We start from the raw sequence: 23,997 nt of genomic DNA on the forward strand, positions 1-23,997 counted from the left end.
TTTTTATGGTTTCACATCCGTCGTAAAGGGACTGCTGGGTAACGTCGATACTCGTTTCCGACTCAAAGATGCTACTAGAAACAGCTTTTACCAGGAATTGTTTGATAAACAAATGCTGAAAATATAATTGTGATGACAAGTATAAAAGATAATCCAAGACATTTTGTCAGTCTCCTAGCCCCTCGCTAACAATCACCTGACATTTGCTCATAAACATACATCAAACCTACCAGTATCAGACTGTAGGCATCACTCATAGCTAATGTCCTGTAATCATGTAATCATGGCTGCTGTATAGAGGGCTACAACAGGCTAACTGCTCCTCCCTCCTCTCTCCTCCTCCCAAGCCTCCAGCCGTGCTTCTTCACAGCGTTGGTGTCTCTTTCCCTCCCTGCCTGCCTCCCTCCCTGTCTGGGAAATCTATCCTTCCACCTGACAGTGGCCATTTTAAGGCCTCTCTTGCCTCCTGGTAAACAATGGGAGAGGGATAATTGATCAAACAGCAAGGGAACCCTGGAGGAGGAAGGTCACCGCCCGCCAGCCGAGAGAGAAACACTGAGGGAGAGGGGGATATGATGAGGTGTGTGCGTGTGCCTGCCTGCGTGTGTGTGTGTAAAGGCAGGGAGGAGGGAGGGGGTCAGGAGGGGGATGGTGCTCTGACGTTCCGGAGCTGCCATTTCTCTTCCCTGACAAAGACTCCATCTGCCACCGAGCCATTTGCTGCCTGCCGAGTCGAGAGCGCATTCCACACGCCGCGTTCACCTTGGTGTCACCTCTAAGTCGAGCTCTGCTGACGGTGTAGACACGCGCACACACACACACTCTAAGAATATTGCCCATACACGCACAAACACTCTTTCTTTCTTTCTTTCTTTCTTTCTCACACACACACACACACACACACACACACACACACACACACACACACACACACACACACACACACACACACACACACACACACACACACACACACACACACACACACACACACACACACACACACACACACACACACACACACACAAACACACACACACACACAGTCTCTGTGTCGTTCCTCTCCTAAGCAGCAGCAGCCCCCCTCCCCCTCAGCACTACTGATATCACTGGGCAACCATCTCCGCTGTGCATTGTGGGAGTGTCTCGGGGGTTGGCAACGCGTCAGGGACTGAGGGATTCACACACTTCTGAGAGAGACCCAGTGGCATGGAGGGAGAGAGGGAGAGAGAGAGAGATGGCATTTTAAAGAGGAAGCTGAATTTCACCTGCAATTACCGTAGCTCGGGGGCACACGGCTTGGTTAAGAGACATTTCATCCCCCCACGCTGCTGAGAGTGAGAGACTGTCATGTGTGTGTGCGTGCGTCGCTCGCCCTAAGAGGCGAAAAAAATGGAGGGACGGAGAAAATAGAATAGAAAAATATTCCTCTCTCTCTCTCTCTCTCTCTCTCTCTCTCTCTCTCTCTCTCAGGGATGAAAGAGAGAAAGGCAGCTGGGGCTCTAACTACCAAATGAAACGCGGGGCCCATTCAGTGGGTCCCTGCCTGGCCATCTGCACACCAGACCAGACATCTGAGCTGAGCAGCAAACCTCTGGGCCTCTCCACACACACACATATATACACACAAACACACACAGAAACACACACACGAGCCCTGCCTAACCTTTCACTCACTAGGCAAAACAGCCTGATTCAGTCTCATTATCGATTCCATTCCTTTCTTTACTTCCTTATTTATGTGCAATGCCCCAGAGCAGCCGGGGGGAGCCTCCTCTCCCTCTCCCAGCTCTGAGATGGAGCCGTAATGACTTCCCTGAGGCTCAGGCTCCTCACAGTTTCACCAGCGTTCTCTGTGTGACTCTATCTGTCTCAGTGAGGAGAGTGACTACACAAATACAGTAATGATCTCTCCCTGGGAGACATTGGCTTCGGGGCTCCTGGCGCCGCAAGTGGGCTTTTCTGGCCCCTGCAGGGTCTCCATACAACTCCAATTCCCTCAGCATGGACCCCCCAACAGGATCAACACCCCCCTCCACAACGTAATAACACCTGCATAAGCTCTCAAAGAAAGAAAGAAAGAAAGAAAGAAAGAAAGAAAGAACGAAAGAACGAAAGAAAGAAAGAAAGAAAGAAAGAAAGAAAGAAAGAAAGAAAGAGCGCGAGAGCGAGGGTAGCAGGTAGAATCTGGGTAGGCCATTCCTTCAGCCATGTGTAACCAGCAGAGACTAATAAACCAGAGTGGTTTTAGACAGCAGCACCTCTCCTGTAATGCGCTGCCAGAGGCCTGCATGGGGTTAACGGTATACTGTGGGATCCATTTAGTGGTGTTTCTGAAGGACATCTCTTTACCCCTCTAGCCCCTAGCTGATCCCCTTCTGGCTTAATCCTCCAGGGAGGGGCCTGCCTGACATCCTCACACACACACAGCCTCGTAAACCCAACCTCGCCTTCTCCACACAAATGCACACGTGCACACACCCCTAGTGACCCCCGCTGCACCCCTGAGTGCTAGAGTAAAAATCCAAAAACCCTAAAGCCTTCAGCTTCTAGCCCTGTTTGTCTAGGCCCTCCATTCAAAATAGTCCATCTCAATCCGGATGGGCTGAGTGGCTCGACCGGCAGCCAGTCACTCAGCAGATTGGAGCTCCCTCCCGGTCGCTGTCCCGGTGTGAAAGCCCTGATTCATGGCGTTGGGGACCAGGGCCTTTACAAGAACAGCATTGTCCTGTGTACTTGCCCTTCACTGGGACGTGACTGATGGGGGCTGTTTGGGAAAGGGAATTAGTACCAGGGCTTAACTCTTATTTAGTGAGACACAACGTTGGAGAGATATAGAGAGGATGTGGCAGTACCTATTACTGCTACTAGTGTGTGTGAATGTGTGTTGGGTGGGGGGGGGGGGGGGGGGGGGGTGTATGGTGTTGAGTGTGTGTTGGTTGGGGGGGTGTGGTGTGAGTGTGTGTTGGATGGGGGGGGTGTATGGGGTGTGTGTGTGTGTGTGTGTGTGTGTGTGTGTGTGTGTGTGTGTGTGTGTGTGTGTGTGTGTGGGGGTGTGTGTGTGTGTGTGTGTGTGTGTGTGTGTGTGTGTGTGTGTGTGTGTGTGTGTGTGTGTGTGTGTGTGTGTGTGTGTGTGTGTTGGATGGGGGTGTATGGTGTGTGGTGTGAGTGCAATTACTGTATTTAACATAGTACACTTCTAAAAGCTCCCATAAGAGATATGAAAACTTTGAAGAAAAACTCAGAGATGGCGGTTCTAGCAGACAGTAGCACTCCAGTGGATCTGTGAACACCCTGGCTGTGTCAGAATGCTTTAGGCTGCTTGTCGACACTGTTTTAGATGCACTCTCCATCAGGCTGAAGTAAATGCACTCCGTTTCCCCTTTGCTGTGACAAAAGGCTCGTAACAAAATATATAGGCCTCACAGTGTGAGTGCTTCTCCTACAACACGGTTTCAATTCAACTCACTAATGCTCTCATTGTTAGCAGCCGTGCTATCCCTAACCCTCTATCAACACAACACGACACACACACACACACAGACGCACTCATGCACGTGCGCATGCCAACTCTGCCCTTATGGTTTAAAATGAGGAAGTAAAGTAGTGGCACAGCCTTGGTATTTCCCTGGTTTAACTGTCTTTTGCTTGTTGACCACAGGCATGAATAACACAGTACAGCAGGGTTCCCTAACAGGCGGCCGCGGGCCGAATTTGGCCTGCGGGCGGATTTATTTGGCCCCGGGAGCTTTCTGAGAAAAAAAAAGACGTTTTATTCTAATTTCAATTTTCATTGTTGGAAATGAAAGACTGTAGAAACACCAGGAAATCAGGTCCAGGTGATTTTAATTTTGGAAATCTGTTCCCAAGTATTCCCACGCATAATAAAGAGACACGTGATCGCATACAAACTTAAGCAAGGTTTGAAACGGTTCTGTTTTAGTCAAATATTATATACGGTTGGGATTCAATTTGCAGTCTACAAATGATTTGTAATTATGTTCCAACCCCCCTGCTCAAGGAAAAACAAACGGCTTGTGGCTGAATCTAGTTGATGATCTCTGCAGTACAGTGTAACACCCGATCCACACAATCCTGCTATAGCAGGGAAATGCTGCCTAGCTGCCCTGCTGTACACAGTGGGAGTGGAATGGAAATGCTGGCCCAACAGGAGATGAGACACACACACACATTACAAACACACTGACACGCACACACACACACAGAGTACTGTGGGGCTGACGCAAGACAATCTCAGCCTCACGTGTCTCTCGCCTACGGCCGCCCGCTGCTCCTGACCTTCGGGATGTTTTTCTCTCTCCTTCCCCCTCTCCCTCTCACTCCTCCCTCTCTCAACACCTCCCTGTGATTCGTATTTGTCATTAAAAGGCATTGCATTTCAAGCTGGATAAAGCAGATGGGGCTGTGTAGGCATTACTGCTCCTCGACGCAGAACCTTGGCCTAAGTACAGATAGACTGCATGCATTACCTCTCTCTCTCTCTCACACACACACACACACACACACACACACACACACACACACACACACACACACACACACACACACACACACACACACACACACACACACACACACACACACACACACACACACACACACACACACACACACACACACACACTACACAGTCTAAAGAGTGAAATGGCAGCTTTAACAACAGGGTGTCTTCCTGGGAAAGCTGAATAAAGCTGAATTGCTGCCACGGTCTAAAGTGCTGCTTCACATGTTGTTGATGTATTCACTAAACATACAGGCTGAAGGCAAGACGCCTGCCAGAGCTCTTATTGTTAGCTCGTATTAGTTATTGTAGACAGTATAATACTGCATCAAGTATAACAAACCCAACTAACTTAAAAGACAAAATACAACAACACAAATTGACTAAAATCATATGACATTTTTCATAGCATAAATCATTGCGACTCAGTCCCAACTCATCCCTCATGTTTAGTCTTCTCTCTCTTCCAACTCAACCCTCATGTTTAGTCTTCTCTCTCTCCCAACTCATTCCTCATGTTCAGTCTTCTCTCTCTCCCACCCCTCTCTCTCTGTCTCTCCCAACTCATCCCTTATGTTCAGTCTTCTCTCTCTTCCAACTCATTCCTCATGTTCAGTCTTCTCTCTCTCCCACCCCTCTCTCTCTGTCTCTCCCAACTCATCCCTCAGGTTCAGTCTTTTCTCTCTTCCAACTCATCCTTAATGTTCAGTCTTCTCTCTCTTCCAACTCATCCCTCATGTTCAGTCTTCTCTCTCTCCCAACTCATCCCTCATGTTCAGTCTTCTCTCTCTCCCAACTCATCCCTCATGTTCAGTCTTCTCTCACTTCCAACTCATCCCTCATGTTCAGTCTTCTCTCTCTCCCAACTCATCCCTCATGTTCAGTCTTCTCTCTCTCCCATCTCATCCCTTGTGTTCAGTATTCTCTCTCTCTCTCTCTCTCTCTCTCTCTCTCTCTCTCTCTCCCAACTCAGCCATCATGTTCAGTCTTCCCTCTCTCCCAACTCATCCCTCGTGTTCAGTCTTCTCTCTCTCTCTCTCTCTCTCGCTCTCTCTGTCTCTCCCAACTCAGCCCTCGTGTTCAGTCTTCTCTCTCTCCCACCTCTCTCTCTCTGTGTCTCCCAACGCATCCCTCGTGTTCAGTCTTCTCTCTCTCTCTCTATCTCTCTCTCTGTCTCTCCCAACTCATCCCTCGTGTTCAGTCTTCTCTCTCTCTCTCCCTCCTCTCTTTCTCTCTCTCTTCCTCCCCTCTCTCTCTCCCTCCTCTCTCTCTCTCCGTCTCTCTCCCCCTCCTCCTCTCTCTCTCTCCCTCCTCTCTCTCTCTCCCTCCTCTCTCCCACCTCTCTCTCTCTCTCTCCTCTCTCCCTCATCTCTCTCTCTCTCCCTCCTCTCTCTCTCTCTCCCTCCTCTCTCTCTCTCTCCCTACTCTCTCCCTACTCTCTCTCTCTCTCTCTCTCTCTCTCTCCCTCCTTCCTTTCAGCCCAGTACTATTGAGCGCTAGTATTTAGTGCTTCCATCTTCTACCATAGTCCCAGCAATCTGTCAGGCCACTGGCTATACTGACTGAGAACACACTGTACATCTAAGGGAAGGAAAGGAGGGAAGCGTGTTCTGGAACATCAGCTAGTTATTAAGGCTGACTTCTCACCTTTCTCTCTCTCTCTCGCTCTCTTTCTCTTTCTCTCGCTCGCTCACACACACACACACACACACACACACACTGCACACACCACACACACACACACACACACACACACTGGACACACTGCACACACCGCACACACACACACACACACACTGCGCGCACACACACACACACATAACAACAAACACAAACACACTTCCCAGCACCTCTCTCTCACGATCATGGGTTAGCCTCTGCTGGTGGTAAAACAAAGAGAGAATGCCAAACACATAACAAAGAAAAACGATCTATTCTTAAAATTTGTCCTTTTCACACCCTCGCATACATGTGTGCACATACACAGGCTTCAGTGGAGGCTCCTCAGAGGAGGAAGGGGAGGATCATCCACCTCAGGGAATTTCATAAAAATAAAAATAGTGAAACATTAATAAACAAGTTATCCTTTTTAGATAAAACTATAGTAAATATATTCAGATCCCCAAATAATTAATTAAAACACACTGTTTTGCAATGAAGGTCTATATTACCCTCAACAGCACTCTGTAGGGCAGCACCATGGTCTAGCTGGAGGACAGCTAGCTTCCGTTCTCCTCTGGGTACATTGACTTCAATACAAAACCTAGGTGGCTCATGGTTCTCACCCCTTCCATAGACTTACACAGTAATTATGACAACTTACAGAGGACGTCCTCCAACCTATCAGAGCTCTTGCAGCATGAATTGACATGTTGTCCACCCAATCAAAGGATCAGAGAATGAATCTAGTACTGAAAGCATAAGCTACAGCTAGCCTGTACTGCAGTGCATAATATGTGATGACTAGTTGACTCAAAGAGAGAGTAAGACAATAGTTGAACAGTTTTGAATAAATATATTTCTTCCAAAATGAAGGAGAAGCAAGAGAGGAAGAGCTAGCTATATTTCATGGTATATTTTTTCCACTTTCACTTACTTAGCTAGCATCGAATGCAGCTAGCTAGTTTAGCCTACTCAAACACCCGGCTCAAACAGCTAGCTGGCTATGTCTATCCAACACTGGAACTCTTCCAAGTCAAAGTAAGCTTTTGGTTTTATTAATGAATTGCCACCGGGGCCCACAAATGTAACTGCTAAACTGCTTGCTGCTGACTGTACACTGTAATGCATGATTGTAGTGGGTTTACTAACGCTACAACTCTCATTTGCAACTGTTGGACTAATGATTACACTCTAGATCAGCTAGACGCAGGCAAGAGTGTGCAAGGCAGTATTAAATGTGTCACTGTCTGTCACCTTGATTACTCAAAATTCTCTCGACCTGAGCACCTAAGCTGTAAACTTTCATTCATAGGCTAGGTTGTAGCAACCTCATGATGGGTAGAGGGAAAATTTGAGTGTCATGTAGTAGCCTAAACCTATCGATGATACATTGAGCTGTGTGAATGGAATATGAATGACAGTCATCCAATATGCTGTAATAGAAATAAGGCCATGTTCATTAAAAAAATGTTGCATCCTCCATCATCTTAAACGGCACCGACCGCCACTCACAGGCTTGTAAACACACAAACACACACCTTGTGACCTTTGCCATCCCTTTGTGCGCTACGGCTTTAGTAAACTCTCTAAACGATACAATACAACTCTCTCTCTCTCTTCTCTGTCTCTCCTCTATTTGATTCAACATTCGTAATTCCCTCTGGGTATTTAAGCACCACTCTCCCTTTTCCTACCCTCCTCTTACAAGGAACTAATGTTGGATAATTGCTCTGTACTGTGGCTGTTTGGATGACGTTCATGTTTGCCAAAGTTCTGCCTGTTTTCTATGGACTAATGGAAGAATAAACAGACAGAAATACTGTACGATCACTAGAGACTGATAGGTGGACATTTCACTGCAGTGTTCAACAGTGAGCAAATCATCACAGCCACCAGAGAGGTTTGCCTTTCACCCGTTCTCCAGCCCTACATTTCCAGGAAATCCATTTCAAACGGAGCCGTCAATATCATGACTGATAGCAGACAGCTATCAATAATAGGTTACATGGTATGTAACAGGTAAAGGCCCAGCGCCGGTCCGAAATGTGTAACTTACAATTTGCAGTGCAGGTGATTCTCAAACCAGGTGTATTGTACGGCAAGCAAACATCACCTTGAAAAACACATTTAGGAGGAGAACCGTTCCCCTTTGATATTTCTATCCGCTGAATAGGCCTACCTCAAAATACATAAACACACCTAACTCTCACCGGTACGCTTACCCAGCTGAGCTGCATAAGAGATAAAGCTGATTTATAAAGTGTGAGATTAGATCTGGTGACACACTCATCAGCACAAAGCCATAAAGTGAGAAAGGGAGAAAAGTGCAAGTCATTGTCTGTGGGATAAAACCGTCACCTTTGTCTGCTTGGTGAAACCTTGAGGTAGCAGAGCAAGTGGTAACACACACACACACACACACACACACACACACACACACACACACACACACACACACAGAGAGAGACAGAGAGAGAGAGAGAAAACAAAGATAAGCAGGGCCAAACAGATGAGCCACAGAAGAGCGGGTGAGAAACGGCTAACCAGCCAACCAATTTAATCCACTCTATTGTTGAGGAACATGATTCAGTTTGGCTCCAACTGATAGGCCTAACAATTTAAATTCTATGTTAGACTACATCAACAGATACTGTGATAACTGTTTAAATTCAATGTTACTGCAACAGATCACAAACACTGATGATGGTTAATTCGCATGTTTCCCTCGCCCCCGAAAATGTTCTGATCAAAATGGAGAGAAATGTAATTAATTGCACGATTCACTGAATGAAACTCTGAATTTGTAATGTAATCAGAACAACTGCTTTTTCAAGGAGCCCTTGTTAAATTTAATTGGGGGAGAAAATCCTCTTGTGTCGAAAGAATGAAATCTAATTAAGCCTGGAATCGAAGGAGTCTGCGAACTCTCCTCTACGCCAAAACAAATTTTGTTGATGACAAGTTGAGCAAAAAATAATAATCAAAAGCTCCTCTCATAACAACTATAAGTATTAGGGAATGTCACACAGGGCCCAACAACAACAAAAAGCTATTTTGTTGACAGTCGTTCAGAGACGATAGAAAGGTAACAGGGAAAAGAGTCAGTACTCACTGACAGGAATTGTCTTCAGCTCTGTGACATCACTGCTCTAACACCTGAGAGAGAAAAAGAGGACAATAGCCAGGTTAATCCATTTATACGTTGATATCTCTTCTGTATGACACCGTTCATTTCATCTGTTCTCCATGGAAAATACAATCTAAACGCTAATGACGACCAGTTTGGGCCCTGATGGGTGAATACCTAATTCATTTCCAACATACACCGATATCAAAGCTCTGTGCGCTGCTGTGGTCAACTGACAGATCAAACAAGACAAAAGGACATGACGTTTTGAGACACAGCTAGGAGCTGGCACTGAGCGTGAGCAGAGCAGATCTAACACACACACACACACACACACACACACACACACACACTCTCTCTCTGTCGCAGGCACAGCAGGCCTGCGAACACAAACACGCCACACAACACACACTCATACATTTTTCCTGCTCAACCTGTTAGAATGAAAGCCAGACATTATGGCTTTTGTTGTGAGGGAGGAGGATATTTTCCTAAAAACACAAGACAGTTCTTGCTAGGAGAGAGAACCAGCCCTTCCCAGTGTTCTCACGCCCCTCGGAGCTACACTGTCTCGGATCTATCTGTCTTCCTGGAGCACAGAGAAGGGGAGAGGCAGCGAGGGAGCTTTCTCAGCCTGTGCGTCCGAAAGGACATGGTGACCGTCTTGCCTTGCCTGTTTGTCACGGCAGTGGCACTGTCTCTCTCACTGCAGCACCGCTAGTGGTGTCATGGTCACTCTGGTACACACATTCACCCTGACACTGGGTAAAACTCTATAGCACACAGACAGACACAGGGGCACAGAAACACACACACGTGCCATTACGGCTGACATCTCCACAGGAAATAAACGGTATTAACTAGAGTGACGGTGTCCGTCTATAATAACGACGTGATCTAGCGATAATGACTCCTCCTAGTCATCCACAGGCCTGATCTGGTCGTCTGATCTCACACACACACACACACACACACACACACACACACACTCACACACACACACACACACACTCACACACACACACTCACACACACACACACACACACACACACACACACACACACACACACACACACACACACACACACACACACACACCACCTTGCTTACACATCTCCGTGGTGATAACACACCGTGCCGGGCCGAGTGAGGGAATTCATCTGTGCGTCTTCATAAAGGCCTATTAGAGCCATGATTAAAGGATGTTCCCTCAGAGAGGGCGCGACGCTGAAATGATTCCCCCAGCCAACGAGTGATGTAATGAGAGTGGTGAGATTTGAAGCTACATACTTCACCCCGTTTTCGCCTGCCTGGGTATTTGAAATACACACTGACCTGACTACGGCTATGCTAGCTATTTGCTAAGACAACAAGTCTAGAACACTTTAGAGCCTTACGTACGCTCTACTCAAACACAGTCATAAGCAATACAATGATAGCAAGCAGCATCTGACTAGGCCTAAACATTCTCTAAGCCCGCAGGCACAAAACAACAGGTCCACATAGAACAAGGCTTTTCAATTCCAGGCCTCGAGGGCAACAGCTGTGACGTGGCCCTGGAGGCTTGGAATTGAATAGTGCCTTTGGCGGAGAGAACCGTCACGATAAATCTAGTAATGTAGACGTAACTTTAGCGAGGAGAAACCTTAGCGATGCCTTCATAAAGTGCCATTCAATGACAGACATGCTAAAAAGGTGCTTGTCTCCTTTTGCTCTTGGCTCATCTGTGATATCGCAGGCCAGGGAGGGAGGGAGGGATGAAAGCAGAGGGCACTGACTGTGAACTGGCCGCAGACATTTTTCTGAAACCTCCGGAACAAAACAGGCAAGTCTTGACAATCTACCCACCACTGAGTCGTCACACAATCAGTTGCAGGAAACCGATCCCTAAATAGCAGTGATTCATCTCTTCATCGCACAAAGTCAGTACACAGAACACAAAGAGCCCCTCTCTCTCTCTCTCTCCCCCCCTTCTCTCTTTCTGCTTAAAAATACTGCTTCTCCCAGCTTTCTTTTGCGTGTGATTTACTGGCACTGTTTAACTGCGGGGCAGTATCTTTTATCGTTACATGATCTGGAGCTGAAAGCTGACAAAATGGAATCTGTGGCGAGAGGTGCGTGTCTGTTCTGTGGAGAGACGAGGAAGAGGGGAGGGAGAAGAATCTGTGTGCAGAAACGTTTGCCTAAGTGCAATTCTGATCCTCTCTCTCAGCATATTCAGAAGAGCCTCTCTGTGTGTTCTATTCCATTAAATGCCTTCTTCCTAGATCTGATGGAGCAAGTCCCATTCCTGGGGAGTGGGCTATCCCACACAATGTAAAGCACAAGAACTGGCTGAAAAGCAACGAACAAAACACAATCCATTTGTGGGATTTAAGAGAGAGGACACCCTCGAGGGACTGTCATCGTGTAACACAAACAGTGTGTGTGTGTGTGTGTGTGTGTGTGTGTGTGTGTGTGTGTGTGTGTGTGTGTGTGTGTGTGTGTGTGTGTGTGTGTGTGTGTGTGTGTGTGTGTGTGTGTGTGTGTGTGTGTGTGTGTACGCATTAGCGCATGGGCGTATGTGTGAGCGTATGTGTGAGCGTGATGGTCCTGTATGTGTGAGCGTGAGCGTGATGGTACTGTATGTGTGAGCGTGAGCGTGATGGTACTGTATGTCTGTGCCATTTATGATTCAGCCCTGTTACTGCTACTCCCAATATGGCTCGGAGCCAATTCCTACAGTAGCATCATGATGAATCTGAGGGGAGCCTCTCTCCGTCTCCCTCCACTTAGCCTATGGGGCTATCATTCACCGGCTAATTGGACGGACCTGCCTCTGGCCTCAGCTTAAAGGTCCAATGCAATCGTTTTTATCTCAACATCAAATCATTTCTGGGTAACAATTAAGTAACTTACTGTGATTGTTTTAAATTAATATGGTAAAAAATAAACAAAAACAGCTTCCTAGCAAAGAGCATTTTCTCAAGCAAGAATTTTGCTAGGACTCTCTGGGAGTGGTCTGAGTAGGAAGCGCAAAACTGAAGAAGAATACATGTTTTTATTTTTTTATTTTTTATCCCCTTTTCTCCCCAATTTTCGTGGTATCCAATCGCTAGTAATTACTATCTTGTCTCATCGCTACAACTCCCGTACGGGCTCGGGAGAGACGAAGGTCAAAAGCCATGCGTCCTCCGAAGCACAACCCAACCAAGCCACACTGCTTTTTAACACAGCGCGCCTCCAACCCGGAAGCCAGCCGCACCAATGTGTCGGAGGAAACACCGTGCACCTGGCCCCCTTGGTTAGCGCGCACTGCGCCCCGCCCACCACAGGAGTCGCTGGAGCGCGATGAGACAAGGATATCCCTACCGGCCAAACACTCCCTAACCCGGATGATGCTAGCCCAATTGTGCGTTGCCCCACGGACCCCCCGGTCGCGGCCGGCTGCGACAGAGCCTGGGCGCGAACCCAGAGACTCTGGTGGCGCAGTTAGCACTGCGATGCAGTGCTCTAGACCACTGCGCCACCCGGGAGGCCGAAAAATAAATGTTTTTTATCTTTATTTAACTAGGCAAGTCAGCAAATAACAAATTCTTATTTACAATGACGGCTTACCCTGGCAACGCTGGGCCAATTGTGCGCCGCCCTTAGGGACTCCCAATCACAGCCGGGTGTGATACAGCCAGGATCCGAACCAGGGACTGTAGTGATGCCTCTTGCATTGAGATGCAGTGTCTTAGACCACTGTGCCACTGGGGAGCTCAGAAAATTTTCGAACTCTCTTTCTTATTGGTCTATTAACTAATTTACCGTATGGTAATATCACCATGGAAGGCCAAAACTTCATCACACCAAAACAGGCTGAAATGTATTTTTAAACAACATTATGATAATTTTCACAATTCCACAGTATTATTCCAACCTCATAGTGTAGAAATATATATAAAACACAGGGAAATCAAAATGTTGACTGCACTGAGCCTTTAAGACACGCTGATGTAACGGTGGGTCATCAGACTGAACGCAACCCACGTTCACTACGGTGGGACTTCATTCATTCAGGCTATACAATTGATACTTGGCTACACAAATGAACCATGAGAAGTAGGATGAAGTAGCCTCTAGAGTAGACACTGATCTAAGGTGAGCTTGGCACCCCCCCTTAATGGTTACAGTTACAATTCAGAGGAAGAAGTGCCTATGGGCAACTTGTACCCGGAGTGCACCACTGTCTGTCTGAGTGAGTGAATGAGAGGACGCAGCCGCTCCGGCAGAGCAGAGCAGAGCTCCATGGCTCAGTGTCATCCCAACAGCCTTGACAATCTACCAAGATGACGCGTGAAGGTCACTCACAGCAGCCGCCAACGCAGCTGTCACGCCTCTCCCACCCACCGCCCTCTCTCTCTCTCTCTCCCGCCCGGCCGGCTCTGGGTCGACCAACAAACGACCAACCATTCATACCCTGCAATAATCCTCTCTCTGTACTCCCCCTATTAGCCTAGCTCAGCCTCAACATGTAATTCCATACAAGAGATAGTTTAAAATACAAGATGATCACCAAAGTTCAACCTAATATAACGCACAGGGAGAAAGATGAGAGATGTCCATCTGTCTTGATTCCTGTATTACTGTGTTTCGGTCGTTAACGTTTCCATTAAATGAATCGCCTGTCTCAATCAGTGAGTCAATAAAAGCCCAATCCTGTCAAACCCTGCGGGAGATGTGTGTGTGTATATATGTGTATGTGTATGTGTGTGTGTGTGTGTGTGTGTGTGTGTGTGTGTGTGTGTGTGTGTGTGTGTGTGTGTGTGTGTGTGTGTGTGTGTGTGTGTGTGTATACGTGTATGTTTGGAGGGAGTAAAGAGCTCTGACAGGTGAGTGATTGAGTGCTTTCATTTCCCCCCAGTGTTGAGATTACACACACACACACACACACACACACACACACACACACACACACACACACACACACACACACACACACACACACACACACACACACACACACACACACACACACACACACACACACACACACACACACAGAGAGAGAGAGAGCGATGTTGTTTCCGCTTCTGGTCCATGCTTAAATTAGCTCTAAATATTTGGATTACACGCGGGAGCTCTCACAGAGGATTTAGCAGCCGTAGCCTGCAGGCCAAGGGGATGTGTGGATGCTTCCATCTTTGAACAAACATAAGACACACACACACACAGACAAACACAAGCACACCCGCACAAGTATACCCGCACACACAAATACAACCTTGCCACACAGGCACACACTAGTTCAAACCACAACACAACAACCACAAAACACCAATCCTACCAAGGCCCACAAGGCCGACTACACTGCAACCCAATCCATGGATGTTATTATGTAGTCTAAGAGTTTCAGTTAGTAGAGGGTGGATACTAACTCCAGGCACTGCTCCCATGCAGCCCTGTGAGCTAGTAGAGGTCAGTGCCCCCCAGCCTGAGATAAAGGCGTCTCCCCGTCCGCTCTCAGAGCGCCTGCTTGGGTAGAGGCGTCTCGCGTTACAGCTGTCTCTCAGAGTCATCGTTTAGAGAAAGGGACAATGCCACAAGGCAGGCAGCTAGCCTTTCATGGCGGCCAGGAATAACAACAGCCACTCTGGGGCAGACGGAGGAGAGGAGCGACGGTTTCTCTGTTTCAACTCCCGCCAAATTGAGACTAGAGGAGAGATCCCCACAGCATGTGTCTAGGCTATCTGTGGAAGAGAATGAGGTCTGAGAGAAAATGGTGGCACATTTTCAACTTTCCATTTCCTTCTCACAGGCCTTTAATGAATGACTTGTTACATGTGGTTCCCTGCTTTTTCCTGCTTGTAGGCTAAGTGTCTTTCAGTTATTGCACAGCACACACGTATGCGAAAAGACGGACGAATCCTGATGGAGAACAGATTGTAGAACATCAAATGAACAGATAGAACCCGTCCATTCCAGGAATAACTCCACGGTGCGTCTGTACTAGTCACGCTAGTGTGGATTACTTGAATCGCCCTCTTCCCGAGGTGAAGTTCCTGTTCTGACCTCTAGTTCTAAAAACAGCCAGTTAGCTCCAGGTCCAGTAATGACTCATCCAATCGGGAGAATGTTTAGGCAGCAGCTCTGTTACAAGGTAGGCTGAGTCAAGCTGAAATCACCATGACATGCAAAGGCCTAATCTATATTGTAGGCTACATTTTACTAGATGAGTAAAAGACAATATAGAAAGTTTAGCACTGGACTTGCCATTAGGCAGAAGAGGCAATTGCTTCAGGCTTTACATCATCATCATCATCATCATCATCATTAAGGGGCCTCATGAGCTGGGCATAATAAAAATAAACTTTTCTTTATTTTTACAAATTTCCCCGCTTGAGGCACCCGCCACACTGTGTCTCTTTAAGCTAGAGAGATCTTTTTTTTGTTGCATGGGCTCTGTCCCAATTCACCGCATCCGCCAATGTCGGCCTTCCGCATCTGCAGTGGAAGGTGGCAGAGCTACAGCGGTGTTCGTCAGACAATGAGACATCCCAAAAATCTGTATTCTCATGAAAATATCTGTAGCATTCGAATGTTTTGGCCTACAGACATTAATATAGAAAGACTCTCACGAACACGATGGTGTTCTCTGTTTTGCACTACGACTCCCAGAAGTGCCACGGGACTTGTAATGGAAGTGAATAGGGCATTTCCACGTCAAAGGTATGCAGGTAATTCCACAGTAAAAAAATATTTTCAAAATCCTGTCCTGAGTTCTTTCCTTATATCTCTCGTATATAGGACAGACACTTCAAAACATACTTCCTTTTCATTCTGTTTGTTTATGTATGGATCTGTTATTCAACGTGTTTCTATGGACTACTAGATGTAAGGCCAAATTCAATGTTTCATCAAATAATTTTGGTATATATTTTATGATACCTACGGGGGTCCTAAAATTCCAAATCAAATGGTATGACCATCTTAAATCAATTCCATATGTTAGCTTAGTAGAAAACCAGGCCCGGGCCCTGGGTATTCACTCTTACACTGTGAGATCCGGAGCCTGCTGGTTTTCTGTTCTACCAGACAATTAATTGCACACACCTGGTGTCCCAGGGCTAAATCAGTCCCTGATTAGAGGGGTACAATGAAAAAAAGCAGTGGAACTGGCTTCGAGATCCAGTGTTGAGTTTGAGGGCTCTAGGGGGATACAATACGTATATCTTTAGTAAAAAGACAGGCGCTGCTGATAATACTGCTATCGTCGTCAAGGCAGAGGACATGTATGTATAGCCCATGTATCCGATGCTGTCTGGCCAAAAAGAGTATGGCATGTCATACTCTTTTTGACCAGACAGCATCTGATACATGGGTTACATATAGTAAGACAGAGGGGCGCTGTTTCACTCGCTCGGATGCTTTCTCCAGTGAAATAGTTTCATCCACTTGTGAATCGAAGGAAAGGTGGCGGGGGCACAGTGCACTGTTCGGACGCTAGGATTATTTGGATGAACGTGCGAAGACTGGCCCCTGCCTGGGGCCTCCAAATCACTAAGTACGCCCCTGAAGTGTAGTCCTATTAACTGTGAATCAGCTCTAGTACAATACAACTGACACATGCGTCTGTCTGCTGCATGGATGTAACCTAGGCCTAAGATCTCTTTACTCCTGCCCTACTCATCCAAATGCAAGCAGGACGGTTTACAAAGAAGACCTTCCACTGTATGGTTACTGCTGACCAACACAAATTAGGCTATTTCATTGCTGAACAGATTCCCTTTCCCCCCCATCCCTCTACATCCTTGTCAGTTCTTATGGCGCTCAGTTAAAATGTAATATTTAAAATTCTGGCTAGGTTGCAGCAGTCTGCCAGCACAGCTAAAATGAAAAGCCTTTGTGGCAGCAGTGACCAGATTTTAAATGCTGGACGATCAATAAATAAAAGGTTGATTGTTGAAGCGCAACCTCAGAGTGTGTGTGTGCCTGTGTGTGTGTGCCTGTGTGTGTGTGTGCCTGTGTGTGTGCCTGTTTCCTTTTAACAGCCACCGAGGGGCTACTCCATGCTCCTCAATCCTGCAACCAGCTGTCCTAGTATGATGAACAACATTGACCGTCCCCGGCCCCACCACAATACAAAACCTTACACAATTCCCATTCCCACATCCAAAGATATTTCTATCCGCAATGCCAACAACACTTCAGAATTCCCAGCATGTGAGAGATACTGCAGATACGTGAATAGAGCATGAAGGCTGCACACTATTTTAGTAGAGAATGTAAAAAGGTGATAAGCCAACCGAACAGGCCTAGGCTAGGCTATACCACGATTGGTATTTCCAATAGCGTCCCCATTATCACAGTAGGCAGGGACTCAATCACTGGAGCATTCCAGCCACAGCACGCACAGGCAATATGACAATCTCCCGGAGGGGCAAAAAGACATGGATGGCTCGCAGGAGAAGATCACTAAAAACAAGCCTTAATGGTGTCGACTCTAGTGGATTGCTCCTTACGCATAGCTTAGGATATACACTCCTTCAGATGATGTCATTCGAAAGCATCAACCTTGGACCCACTCTGAAGGACTCGTGTTAAGCAGAGCTGTGGTTTTATGCGACTCTTTTGTCATAGGGTATCATGCCATACACGTTTAGCATGGCTACAGACAAGACAGAGCGGCTGGCGTTATGCAGTAGGCCTAGCTAATCTACTACTAGGCTATGAATGGAACCATGTTGTTTTGGGGGGAAAGGATAGTCTTCTGTAGCCTATACTTGGCACAGTTCCTACATCGGTTAGCCTAACCGACGCTCTTAGATCTCATCAGGCTATCAGCATCCTAGATTGAAGTGTGCTCATTTGGGACAGAAGGAAGGAAACTGTAAGGCCTAATACCTGGCTACTGTAAGCAATAGCCTACAGCTGAAATTAAAGACAGGTTTTTGTCTCTGCCTCAAACACCCTCACAAATCAAGTCAATAGGCCTGGTTTTCCCTTTGTAACTGTATTGAGAAAACGGGCTGGTTTTATGATACAGTACAAAGAAGGAAGAATGAATCGACAGACAGGCTCGCCTACTCCTTTATAGACTTTTTGCAGAGCTCAAGGACTTTGAAAATGAGGCGTTACTTGAGGGACAAATCAACCTCTTCACCTTGCTAGTGGAACAACAAGCATCCTGACAGACAGACCATGGAAAAAATAACCTTGAGTTTCATTAAGGAAATTCTCACATTGAATGATAAATAGGAAGAAGCCCAGGGGACGGACAACAAAAAGACCTAAGCAGCTAATCGCCTCCCTTTCTCCCAAACATGGCCTCAGTGTCTTTGGTATTTCAGAAACAAAGTGAACTTGGCGTGACCTGGTTGTACAAAAGGCATTTATGCTACTATCTGTGGAGTCTATGAAAGCACCAGTAACACATGGATTATTTGCACGTGTTAAACAAGCCAGACTGCTGTAAAACTGACATCTGCTTGTACCAGTAATGCTCCCCTTGACACAGTTACTTTCAGCTCATGTCACAAACTGAACCAGGCCACCGTAGATGCCCATGGTATGTTCTTGCATATTGCCGACATTCATCTTGCATACTACCACCATGTTTGTAAAATGGATGTGTGGGCTATAACGTAGGCTAGGCTATGTAAAAATGCTATGTCGATACTATATCTCAACTTAATGTAATGTACAGTGTGACTAGAATAGCAAAGTGAAGGTGAAGTAGGTCATAGGAGCACTAACAAACCTGCCCTACCAACTACTGGCGTTAACTTATAGGCCTCTGTCAACAGTTGTGCTAATGAGTATAGACTACACATGCTGCAAGTAACATTTTCAGACATGACAGTTACCATACACAGTAACAACGGTTTAATAGCCAACAATAATAATTAGCATTAGCCTAATTAAACATTTTGGATTTTAAGCCAATTCCTGCATCGCTACAGGGCCATCAATTTCACCACGCATCTTTATAAAAGCCTCTGTCTAGTTAGTACTTGACTTCGGAGAAGTCATATGTGTGAGAGAGCTTGAAGTAAACACAGGGATGGAGGACTCAGTGGCAATCCAGCTTTATGTAATTAGGCTCTGGTTGATTAATTTCACATAACACAAAACAGACTTTACTTCCTCTATAGAGTTGAAAACTTAAAATAAGTGTGAACAACACACCACCACCACAGTGCACTACAGTGCAGTTCATAGACTGCACCCAACTGTTCGTTCCCTTACCACACATAAGATCTGTTTACAGAAGCTAATCAATCTCTGTGTAGGCCATACAAAACAACATCAACAAGAAAATCAATGCCAGAAACAAACAATGTAGGCCTTCGTTTCTAGGGTTACAGTAATAAATGCTTCATTACAGTGTCTCACAAACAATGAAGGGAAACATTGAAACTAGCACAAGGAGCTGCAGTATAGGAATATAGCACGCTAATCAAATTCAGTGCACACTGCAATCAGCGAGAGCCGTGTGAGCATTGCGTTTAAGATCAATTTAAAGAGTGGTAGCGTTGATAGTGACAAAATGTTTGATTGTCGACTGGATAACCATCCTCACCTCATTTCAAAAAGACAAAAAAGTGATGGACACCAAAGCAGGCACGTTCCTCTAACATTATTACCCCTAATTTCAATAGTACAGAATTAGACAGAATAGACTTGTGTGCATATGGGATTGTCTGTAGAAAAGCTGTCCAAGTTTTGTCCGTTTCAGCACCCCCAGACACAGGGGCTCCTAAACCTAATTTCTCCTAATCAGCTTAGTCAATAGCAACCATTTGGTGCAACGTTGGGCAGACATGCAAATAGGGCTTAAACATGCCTATCTTTAATTCCTGAATGTTCAAGTCAAGCGGAAGTCCTTTTTATCTCCTGGCAAAGAAAAGAACATTCTGTGGGGGGGGGGGGGGGGGGGGGGGCAAGGGGGGGGGAGAGAGAGAGAGAGAGAGAGAGAGAGAGAGAGAGAGGGGAGGGGGAGAAAGAGAGAGAGAGAGAGAGAGAGAGAGAGAGAGAGAGAGAGAGAGAGAGAGAGAGAGAGAGAGAGAGGTGGAGCACTACAGTTACATTGTTTTGCTTCTCTTGGCCAGGCATGGAGACATCCCTGATTTGAGTGTGCTTGAGGTAGCACAGTTTGCTTCCATTTCAAACCAACATCACAAACAAGCCCTGACAGATTTGTTCTCTCTCACTCGCATTATGGGGAAACACACAGCAACACAAGTATATTAGTGCTCCTCTGCCCTGTTCTGCTGTGTGTGTGTTCAGCTGCAGCACACACACACACACACACACACACACACACACACACACACACACACACACACACACACACACACACACACACACACGCACACACACACACACACACACACACACACACACAAAAGAAGCTAACAATAGACATTTGTAATAGCGGTGGAAAAATGGGAGAGACTGTTCCGTTTCAATTCACTGATACCACTAATGGCTTCTTAGCAGCTCCATGAAATCAAGCAGCTGTCATGTCCATGCATCAGCACAGGGAGAGGAGAGGAGCCATTCCCAGAAGGAAAAAGGCATCGCGCCTCCCTCAGCAAGGATGTTTGGCTAAACATCTGCTCCTGTGCACTTTAGCTTAGCAGCAGTAAATATCCAAACAAAGAGGGTGGGAGGTGAAATGATTAGATTTCCTATCACAAAGCATCATTGTTGTTTCGTTTTTTTTTTTTTTTACAACAACTGCTTGTGAGACGACAACTGAGATCCATTTGAAAGACTATCCCACAGGGATATGGTGGATGGATGCTCACCAGAACAACTGATGATGAGAGTATAATCTCTAGTGTGACAGGAGAGTCTTTGATGATAAACTAAATGGTTTGTTACTTTAGGTAGCCTACGTTTGGAATCTTTCCTCCGCTATAACATCAACAAAACAGACAAAAGAACCCATGGCATGTTATAACATGGTAATAAAAAAACTCAAATTCAGCCTACTGTCATCACTACCTACTGTCTCTGTCACACCTCTGCCATCTTCTCAGAAATGAGCTTTACAATGACAAGACTGTGGATAACGACTAGGCTACATGTTGTTCAATAGCGCATACCACTTATGGCATGACAATTAGGCCCAGACCTATAGTCAGCTAAGGTGAACATTGTTTACCGGAAGATAAGCCAAGGCACACAATCTTTGCCTTTTATTTGTAAACAAGTGTCAACGACTCCCACATTGCAAAGGGGAGTAAGCAAACGGGAAAAGAAGGGAAAGGGGAAAATACTAATAATACTTTGCTTGACTAATTAAAAGTTGTCATTGGTATAAACATCCATAGCTGTTGATCAATGTCTAAACGTACTAGACTACTTGGCTATTAGTCCATTCAACAATATATATTTTTAAATGCAATTACAAAAAATATGATGATACACTGGGCTATGTGTCATAACATCATTCTGATATAGCATATTTATTCTAATCGATGATCATTAGCCTATTGCCTAATTCTAGCGGTTGAACGTTTAAAACACATAATGTGTGCTATTCATGTTATTGAATAACAGTGTTGTGACAAATAACACCTTTATCAAAGTGTCATTGATAAACTAGAAAAAGTGCATGCAGAAAATACCTAACCAAGTCCAGTGAGAAAAAAAATCGAGGTTAAAAGGGCAGTTTGCATGCCATCTCCACCTGTCACTACGGTATTAAAACACACCGTTTGTGTATTCTGCGTGTTCTAAAACACGCATCCGATTATTGCAACACTGTATAATGTCACTGTAACATTGTAGCTGAATCCCACTCTTCTTCAAACGTAACACCAAATTGTTACAACTCAAGCCTTCCAATCACCGGCTAATGTTGGCTACATTTTTCTTAAACTTCACATGACGTCATCGTCTACATTTCTTTCCGAGTCTAGTTTAAACTTTCTCTATGTAAAACATGGATACGTTTCCTTCAAGCGTGGGGTGCTTAGGGAATTTAAATCAACCAAGATGGCGAAAGGCTTGTTGTTTGGAAGGGTAGAAAAATGGAGGATATTGTAATATACACAAAGGGATACATTTCAACAACTCGGCCAGGCAGCAGCTGCTTCTTGTTTGAGGAAGCAACAAAGATAGCTTTAGCCAGTTGTAAAAAGAGCCTGAAACTCGACAAAAACATCAAACTGATTTTACTAATAAGATATGTAATTTTACCTGGCAAACCATAACACAATCTGTTGTATAGTTAAATCAAGTATTTATGTTTATGCTTACTAATTATTTTATTTTCGCATTGAGGAGCTATTAGCTCGGATTTTGCCCTGTCTGTAAACGGACAACTAAATAGACCAAAGGTAGCTTGTGCTCCCTACCTTCATTGACTCCCACATCGTTCCTTTAAATGTGCACAAAAAATACTAGCCAACTTATGTACAACAGTGGGTAAAAACATCTTCAAAAAAGTTTTCCTGAACTAAATAAAACAGTTTTTATTTAAAAAAATTATAATAGAACAGTTCAATTAAAGCGCACGAGAGAGGACACAAAGACGATTCCGACTATCAGGTCACAACTAGCTTGATCTGAGCAACGACAAAAACACTCCGTTTAATCTAGAAAACAACTTTGATGTAGCCTATTATTTTGCCATGCAGTAAAGGCGCACATGCCGATTGCTTAGAATAACATTGTATCAATTTGATAAGTTTCTATCAATCTGCAGTTGACGATTGAGGGACACACGCAGTAAGCAAAGAAACTACAGCTCGCCTCGCGAAACAAATCAAGCCAGCTACATCGCTTGTTCTATGATATAACAGACCGTCTTCTTTACCCCCACCTTGAAATAAGAGAACACTTACCTTTAGTTTCGACACTAATACTTATTTCCAACGGGATTTTGTTTCAAGTAATACTTCGTGTAGCCTTCTAGCCTCTTTTCGATTTCGTTTTGAAAGAGGCCGGTAACAGATGATAAAGAAAGGAATTGGGCAGTAATTGAGTCTCGGTGTGAGTGAGTGTGTGTGTTAGTTACTAACAGCAGATTGAAGGAGACTCTTCTCAAGGTTTATTCAGCTCCACTTCAAGGAACCAATGTGACGTCAGCTTACATGCTGCCACAAAAGAAAACTTGTATTTGACATTAATAGAGATCAATGTTTGTTTTACTTAGGAAAACAATAAGACAGTTGAACTATGATTAGGGCTACACCATATGCTAATGTGACAGGGAAAAAAGAAGACCAAACAAAAGCATCTATTGATTCAAGGATGAGGAATCTTATTGGCTTGTTTTGTTTGTTTATTTGTTTTTTTTTAAAGTTATTTAATTGGTTATTCATCATCATTGATATTATTTTATAGATGACCTGCATAATGCAAATCATGTATGGAATGACTGAAACTTCTCAAATTAGAATGATTACTTTCAGTGCATGTTCCATAGGCTAGAGATCAACTAGTCACGTTAATGCGATTCCAAGTATCAGGGAAATATAGTATTTATTATTGACATAAACATGTTGTCTGTGGAAATGCTATAATAAAACATATTTTTTTGAACTGTGCATTGCTGTTTTGAAACGCATGCATGTGTGGAATTGAAATGAATGCTCAAAATGTGTTTGATCATCATTTGTGACAGTACATGTGATGCTCAAATTTAGTTAATATTTAATATTAACTCTCACATTGTGTCATTCCTAATCTTGGGACAGGATAAAC

The 23,997-nt window shown here is 45.1% G+C and overlaps 1 protein-coding gene across 13 annotated transcripts in view; it reads right to left on the reverse strand.

The window, feature by feature from the left end:
- LOC129840427 (bromodomain adjacent to zinc finger domain protein 2B-like) overlaps positions 1 to 23,342 on the reverse strand; it is a 112,663-nt gene extending 89,321 nt beyond the window's left edge. For 6 of the 13 annotated variants that reach the window (XM_055908315.1, XM_055908314.1, XM_055908313.1 and 3 more), the window contains exons 1-2: positions 23,136 to 23,341; positions 9,297 to 9,340 (exon numbers count right to left, since the gene is read on the reverse strand). The gene's annotated coding sequence lies outside the window, so the exon portion shown is untranslated. Of the gene's footprint in view, positions 1 to 9,296; positions 9,341 to 22,646; positions 23,052 to 23,135 lie in introns of those variants that run through there. The other 7 variants (XM_055908311.1, XM_055908308.1, XM_055908302.1 and 4 more) reach the window with 5 other exon arrangements.
- Between the last annotated feature and the right edge of the window lie 655 nt (positions 23,343 to 23,997).

Source organism: Salvelinus fontinalis, chromosome 41 (assembly GCF_029448725.1).
Source record: "Salvelinus fontinalis isolate EN_2023a chromosome 41, ASM2944872v1, whole genome shotgun sequence".
Taxonomy (NCBI): Eukaryota; Metazoa; Chordata; class Actinopteri; order Salmoniformes; family Salmonidae; genus Salvelinus; species Salvelinus fontinalis.